Raw genomic sequence first — 8492 nt, forward strand, 5'->3', positions numbered from 1 at the left:
CCGGGTCAGAAAGGGGGGTGACAATTCCAACAGGCAACAATGAGCCTCTGTCTTTATCTGCCACCCACCCCCCGCCCCTGGCCTGTCTTATCCTGGACTTGCACTGAGCTTTAAACTCAAAGTACACTTTTTTTCTCTTCTTTTTTGGCCGCACCGCATGACTTGCGGGACCTTAGTTCCCCGACCAGGGCTCAAACCCGGCTCCCCGGCCCTGGAAGCCCAGAGTCCTAACCACTGGACCACCAGGGAATTCCCAAAATGTACTTTCAAAATTCAGAAATTGGTCAGTCTTTCTAATCATCAAGTTGTGCTACTCTCCACACCTGCTGAGCTGGGCCCCAGGAAACTTTAAACAGGTCTGACTTCCCGATCATGACTCATACAAGTCAGTGCTTTCCACACGATCTACAGAGTACAGACATGTGAGAATTATGCAAAGCAACAAGACTAAGGCTTAATCATAAGTTACAGAGAAGACCTAAGGGTTCTGGGAGAAAAATGGTGAGAGGGGAGGAATCTGCTGTAGGCCGTACGAGGGATCCCACCTGCTCCATGGCTGGAGGGGACAGGACAGGACAAGGACCTCTTACAGACAACAGCCTCAAACTACCCACCTTAGGGGAAAACTGCAGAGTATGGGATGGGAATGCTGTTTCTCTGGGTGCCCAGTTTGTTCCAGGATCACAGAGGTCAGGCCTACATGTGTGTATCACATTGAAATGGGGCCCATACGAGGTCCAGCCTCGGAGGAAGGTAGACACTGACTACTTCTCCAGGAAGCTATTCAGTCAGGCCGGCATTCGCCTCTTAGACCCCAAGGGAGTGACTGGATCCCGACCTGGAGGAAAATGACTTGGTTGGCCCAGTGGTTTTGTGTCCCACCCTGGACAGGTGATAAGGGAGCCACAACAGCAAGGTTGCTCATCCTTGTACCTACTGCAGAGACAGGGCTCCTAGGGGTTGAGACCGGGCTGGACATGCCCCTAAAGGCAGCTCTTCTGGCAGTGGTACCAGGCCCTTGGCTGGAAGGATGGCGGCTCCACCGGGGCATGCCTCTGGGAATGTGACTTAAGATAGGGGCAATGGTGCCTCCAAACACAGGGCTATTCTTAGTGCTGGGTCCTGGGGTCACATGGGGTGCTCTGACCAGGGGGACCCAGGTATTCAGTCCCAAACTTCCCCCATAGCAGTGTATTGTAGTCGGCAACCCTCCACCCCTCGCCTTGTCTCTGCTATAATGCTGAGTGCTCCAAAGGGGCAGCTTAGATCTGGGGTAAAGCCCGTAGCTGCTACTGAAACCCTCAACCTGCAGGGAGCCGGGCTTGTGCTGCCAAACTCCCGGCAGGTGCTGGCCCCCAGTGCCTGGGTGGGGCTGAGGGGCAGAGTCTGCACAGGTAACTGCCCATAGAGCACCTGGGGAAGTCAGCCCTTGGATAGAGAGCTAGGCTTCAAGCACTCTTCTTCCGCCGTCAACCTCCAAAGCTCACACTGTCTGGCCTGCTTCTGGGACACAGCTTGGGAATATGTGAGCCAAGAATGGGCATGCGTGCATGGAACCAGCCAGCGCAAAGGTCCCGGAGGGATGGGTTGTGTGCAGAGCACGCGCAAGGACCTGAGGCAGCACAGGTGCAGATTCACCTCGGACCCTCTGGCGCTTCCCAGTCCTGGGGTCTGAGGGTTGGAGGTTTGCCTTGAGGGGTGATGAGCTTATTGGCAGGGCAGTGGCCCCTTCTCTCATAGCCGGGCCCCAGAGCTGTCGGGGAACTAACTGTACAGGACAGAGTCCCCGGTCCCCACCCAGCAGAGGGGGAGGTCTGGAAAGCAGGGTTCCTGGTTCAGCAGCTCCTACACAAGGTGGCAGCTTTGGGATCAGCAGCTGTGTGTCCTCCTGTCCTTTCCCTTGGTGCCCATACCACCCATATCCTGCTGCAGGGGGCAGCTGAAGTGGCATCCAGGGCAGGCTGGGAGGGACATATATACCATATATATTTCCCAGTGTCTGTGGGAGGGTAGGAGCCTGACTTTGATGGTTACTAAATAGCACACACAGATGTCCTAATCACAGAGAAAAACCATTGCAAACTCAGGAATAACTCAATGTGCTGGACACACCCCATAGATCCACCTCACCTCACACTTAAAACTCTCCTCCTCCTGCCTTTGGGTTCAGAGAAGCTGAGCTCAGACTGAGTTCTGGTCTCCCTTACTGCAGTAGTCTTGAATAACATCTTCCTTGCCTGTTTAACATTCTTGGGTGCAATTTTTGTTTTGACAAAAGTAAAATGTAAGCCTTACAGCAATATAGATTCTTTCACTCTTTGTTTTTTATGTTATACTTGTTGTATTACATCAACACGAATTGAACCCCACCCTCTGAGATTCTGGTATAATTTTTTAAATTCAGAAGTCATACGTATATTAAAAGAATTTAAGGGCTTCCCTGGTGGCGCAGTGGTTGAGAGTCCGCCTGCCGATGCAGGGGACCCGGGTTCGTGCCCCGGTCCGGGAAGATCCCACGTGCCGCGGAGCGGCTGGGCCCGTGAGCCATGGCCGCTGAGCCTGCGCGTCCGGAGCCTGTGCTCCGCAACGGGAGAGGCCACAACAGTGAGAGGAAAGCGTACCACAAAAAAAAAAAAGATAACACTCCTTCTTGATCTTGTCATGGGCCATGATGACGCTTAGATCTGGATTGTGTACGCTATTAAGAATATGTCATTTAAAGTACAGCCCTCTGTCTCATAAAACTTATATAACTGTGCTTTGGTTTCTAATGGGCAGGACAGTTCTCTGAGCTCGGATTATAATCCTCAAGATGGCTCCAATAAAATTTTCCATTTCTTTCTTACATTGACTGATTAATTTTTTTGTCGACACCTGGATCACGTGAACTTGAAAAAAAGCCCATTTGGATTAGTTTTTGTATTTCTGAGTGTATATTTGATTTACATAGGGTTTGTTTGTTTTTAAGCTAATTAAATAGAGCTCTTTACCAATTAACTTTAGTGTTTCCATTAGAAGGTAGAAAAACATCATACATCTATAACATATACATATACAGACATACATAAACATACAGACAGAAACAGAGACCTTATAGTTTAAAAAATTTAGCCATGAGATAGGAATGACAATGCAAAACTCACTAGTTTATAAAAGAATAGTTGGATCCAAATTGTGTCTCTGGTAGATGGAATAAGTTAAGGTTACTTACTCAGATGACTTAAATTTTTTACTAATGATTGTGGAGAAGATACTTAAGATTTTTCATTTGCCTAGTTTCCAAATAAAATTTTCCCATTTTTTGTTCTTTCCTTCCAGTAAGAATTACGTCCCTGAAGTTTGCATTTCGAAGACATGGCCCTCAGTTCCTAGAGCAAACCAGATAGAACATTTACATCTCAAAGGTACAGGGAAGGAATGTAAGTTCCTCCAAGAAGGACTTTTATTTCCTAAATCCAGAATTTTACAATACCTACAGGCCTTTTGAGGTGAATAGGGGAGGTTTGGTTAAAAGGATAGGTAGGCTTTGAATTGCTTCTGGAGCTGCATTTCTGTTCTTGTAAAGACTAAATTTATAAAATGACTGAATGTCCTTAAGGGGGAACGCGAGGGGAGAGGGAACTAGATGACAGGAACTGGCGAGGTGTTAGGTAAATAAGAGCTCATTACGCTATTCTGTTGTGTATATTTGAAACTTTCTGTAATAAAACGTTGGACAATTGTCTTATTAATTTGGGGGAAATAGGTAATACATGCAAATGGCACAAAATTCAAGTTACAAAAGGGAAAACAGTGAAAAGGTAATCACTTTCTCCCTGGTCACATCTCTGGAGGCAGCCACACACAGTTTCTTATGTGTCTTTCCAAAGATGAAATCGCACACCTCAGATGGTACTTGAACCCACCATCTCTGGCTTAGGAGGGGACCCGAACCCCCAATCTCCCAGCTGAAACCCCACACCTGGTCTCACAACTTAATGAAGCTCAGGCTCTTTATGTCTCAAGGCAGAAAGAATTCAGCAAGAGGCAAAGCAATAAGCAAGAAGTAGATTTATTAATACAGATGCTCGCTCGTGAAGGTTACAGGCGGGAAGGCAAGAGAGCTCTGCCCTGAGAACTAAGTGGGAAAGCAGGTTTATTTAGGGAGATACACACTCCATATACAGAGTATGGGTCATCTCAAAAGGCGAAGAGTGGTCCTGGAGAAGCACACTCCACAGAAAGAGTGCGGCCCATCTCAAAAGGCCAGAGCAGCCCCGAAATATGTGGTGGTGAGTTTTTATGGACTGGGTAATTTCATAGACTAATGAGCGGGAGGTTTATTCCTACTGTTTCAGGGAAGGAGTGGGAATTCCAGAAATTGGGCCACCGCCCATTTTTTGGCCTTTTATGGTCAGCCTTGGAACTGCCATGGCACCTGTGGGTGTATCATTTACCTAATATATTACAATGAGCGTATAATGAGGCTCAAGGTCCACTGGAAGTCAAATCTTCTGCCATCTTGGGCCTAGTTAGTTCTAACCAGTTTTTGTCATATCATCAATGGCTATGTCCTTTTTTTTATTTTATTTATTTATATTTTTGGCCACACCGTGCGGCATACGGGATCTTAGTTCCCCGACCAGGGATTGAACCCGTGCCCCCTGCAGTGGAAGTGTGGAGTCCTAACCACTGGACCACCAGGGAACTCCCTATATCCTTCTTTTAAGGGTTGTGCCCTGCCCCCTTCCCTCCTGTCTCACATATATGAAAATATTATATAAATGTACTTTTTTTCCTACACAAGAAGGATATTATACAAACGTTCCTTATCTTGCTTCTCTTGTGGCTATATGTCTTGGCACTTTTCCTTTTCATTTCACATGGACTAAGGATAGACATATCCTTAGTCTCGGCTTCTCAGTTTTCTGTTGTATGATCGAACAATCACTTATTTTATGAGTCCTCCACTGATGGCACTTAGGTTACTTTTCATCTTTTGCTGATACAACTAACGCTGCAACTGCCATTGTTGTATGTTCTTTATACATCTGAACACAGCTCCATATATCACCTCCAACTGGATTAAAGTAGACTCTTTCTAGAGATTCTTCTGGATAATGCAGTGTTCTCCCTACTTTTGAGAGGCCGAGATAGCAAGTCTGCTCAACCCAGCAACAATAACAAATCAGAAACAGAACTAACTAAAGTGCCTGAATTAAAGACCAAAGAAGACAATGCATATAATTCCTTTAAATACACAGTTCTTTTTTTAAAATTTATTTATTTATTTATGGCTGCGTTGGGTCTTCGTTACTGCGCGCGGGCTTTCTCTGGTTGCGGTGAGCGAGGGCTACTCTTCATTGCGGTGCGTGGGCTTCTCATTGCAGTGGCTTCTCTTGTGGCAGAGCACAGGCTCTCCGTGCCCGGGCTTCAGTAGTTGTGGCACACGGGCTCAGTAGTTGTGGCTCGCAGGCTCTAGAGCGCAGGCTCAGTAGTTGTGGCGCACGGGCTTAGTTGCTCCGCGGCATGTGGGATCTTCCTGGAGCAGGGCTCGAACCCGTGTCCCCTGCCTTGGCAGGCGGATTCTTAACCACCGCGCCACCAGAGAAGTCCAAATACACAGTTCTGATGCTTCGAGAAAACAAAAATTTGTGTTAGAATATTGTATCCACAACTACACGTTTGGCCTTACAAAGCATGCTGGGGGAGAAAAAGAACATGGGCCCCCAGGTCAATAGGCCTGTGTCAGAATCCTGGCTCTGCCACACAGTGAGCTGATGTTGGGCTCCATTGCCTCCGCTGCAACGCCTGTTAGAGGATTTTAGGAGCATTTGGCAAATCCAGTCCCCAGCCCAGGGTTTGCCCTCGGCTTTGCCCTCGGCTTTGGGCATATGCAAATGTTACTATTATAGCTTCATCCTATTTGTGTCCTGAATACTTTCTATCACCAGAAATCCCATGAGTCACATAGTCCTGGATTCAGAGAGTTTCTGGAGTTCACGTCTCACCTCTGTAATTTACTGACTGCATGATATTGATTTTCCTGAGTTTCAGTTTCTTCTTCGGAAAAATGGAATGTTTTCATGGAATGTTCAAAATAAATTGCAAATCTCATCTCCATTGTTCTCATTCTACTCCAGGTACAGGCAGACTGTGCCTGCAGTCTAGTTGAGAATAGCTTTACATTTTGAAGGGGTTAAAAAAAAAGAAGGATGAGGAATCTGCCATGGAGAGCATATGTAACCTACAATGCCTGAAACGTTCTCTGACCCTTTACAGAAAGTGTGTTGACCTCTGCTCTCATCCAAGCCATGTTTGCCTGGACTATTGGGGTCACCTGCTAACTGTTCTCCCTGCTCCCGTTTTTCATCTCAGTTTCCCCTCCCACCCAACTCCAATCCATTGTCTACACTGCAGCCTGAAAGATCTGCTTAAAACAAAAACCAGATATTATGTCTCCCTGACTTGAAGCCTCCAGATGACTTCCCGATGTGCAGAGTATAAAATCCAAACCCCTCACTCCAATCTCGGTTCCTGCTAGATTTCCCCTAATCGTTTTTTGTTTTGTTTTTTTAATTGATTTATTTTATTTATTTATTCTTGGCCGCGTTGGGTCTTCGCTGCTGCGCCTCAAGCTCCCTCCAGTGACGGCGAGCGGGGGCCACTCTTCATTGTGGTGCGCAGGCCTCCCGTTGCGGGGCCTCTCCTGTCGTGGAGCACGGGCTCCAGGCGCACAGGCTTCAGTAGTTGTGGCACGTGGGCTCAGTAGTTGTGGCTCGCGGGCCCCAGATCGCAGACTCAGTAGTTGTGGCGCACCGGCCTAGTTGCTCCGCGGCATGTGGGATCTTCCCGGACCAGGGCTCGAACCCGTGTCCCCTGCATCGGCAGGAGGACTCTCAACCACTGGGCCACCAGGGAAGCCCCTCCCCTAATTGTTGAAGCTCCAGCTTGTTTTCTGTGTTCCCACGCCCCTGTCCCCGTCCCAGTGCCTTTCCACTTCGCATCCTCTCTCCTGATCCGAACTCCTTTTCCTCCTAGGCTTCCCCATCCCTGGCAGCTCAAACAGCATCTCCTCAAAGAGGCCAACCCCAAGCACTATATCTAATCTAGCACATGTTCCCAGGCTAATCTGCTTCGCTGCTTTTCTCATCTGTCTCTCCCCACTAGAATGTAGACTCCAAGACAGCTGGAATGTAGACTCCAAGAGAACTCCAAGAGTGCTGTAGACGTCGCTGCTTTTCTCATCTGGCTCTCCTTTTTGAATCCCAGTGTATTTGGTGGGTGCTCAATAAAATGTGTTAAATAAATGAATGATCAGATATTGAGAAGGTTATAAGAGCATTGGTGAGCATTAGAGTATAAGGGCCTGACTTGGAGTGTTTTTAAAAATTCCCCAAGCGTTGTGTTGAAGTTTCGATAATATCGATAAAACACTTAGCGTCTAGCCACAAACACCTGTGCTCAAGGGCAGTCTGCCTCGCTCCTTCTCTATTTTGAATGCAAATAAACCTGGGAGTTACAAGACCTCTGTGAGTAGGAGTGTGTGAGACAGAGACAGAAAGAGAGAGAGATTCAGCGGAGGTTACCCCAGGGTCACACCAGTTACTAAAATACCGAAATACTTCCATAAGGAACATCCGACCACCCCCATCACCCCAGGACCTCATCATGATCTGGCAATTAGAGGGTTACTGCCTGACAACACCCAGGCCATAGGCCTCTAGGTTGTTAAATATGTATATATATATATATATATATATATATATACTTTTTTAAAAAATTAAATTTATTTTTATTTTTGGCTGTGTGGGGTCTTCGTTGCTGCGCGTGGGCTTTCTCTAGCTGTGGCGAGCGAGGGCTGCTCTTCGTTGCGGTGCGCGGCTTCTCATTGCGGTGGCTTCTCTTGTTGCAGAGCACGGGCTCTAGGCACGTGCGCTTCAGTAGCTATGGCACGTGGCCTCAGTAGTTGTGGCTTGTGGGCTCTAGAGTGCAGGCTCAGTAGTTGTGGCTCACGGGCTTAGTTGCTCCACTGCATGTGGGATCTTCCCGGACCAGGGCTCAAACCTGTGTCCCCTGCATTGGCAGGCAGATTCGTAACCACTGCACCACCAGGGAAGTCCTTTAAATATATATTAAAAAAAAAATTTTATTGGACTATAGTTGATTTACAATGTTGTGTTAGTTTCAGGTGTACAGCACAGTGAATCAGTTATACATATACATATATACACTCTTTTTTAGATTCTTTTCCCATATATGCCATTACAGAGTATTGAGTAGAGCTCCCTGTGCTATACAGTAGGTCCTTATTATCTACTTTATACATAGTTATCTATTTTATAAAATGGTTACCTATTTTATATGTAGTAGTGTGTTATAGTTATCTATTTTCTATATAGTAGTTAGCTATTTTATATATAGTAGTGTGTATATGTTTTTTAAAATATTTTTATTATTAAAAAAATTCTTCTTGGTTAAATATTTTTAAAACCACCCTGCTTATTGAAAAT

This window comes from Physeter macrocephalus, chromosome 2 (assembly GCF_002837175.3).
Source record: "Physeter macrocephalus isolate SW-GA chromosome 2, ASM283717v5, whole genome shotgun sequence".
NCBI classification, from domain to species: Eukaryota; Metazoa; Chordata; class Mammalia; order Artiodactyla; family Physeteridae; genus Physeter; species Physeter macrocephalus.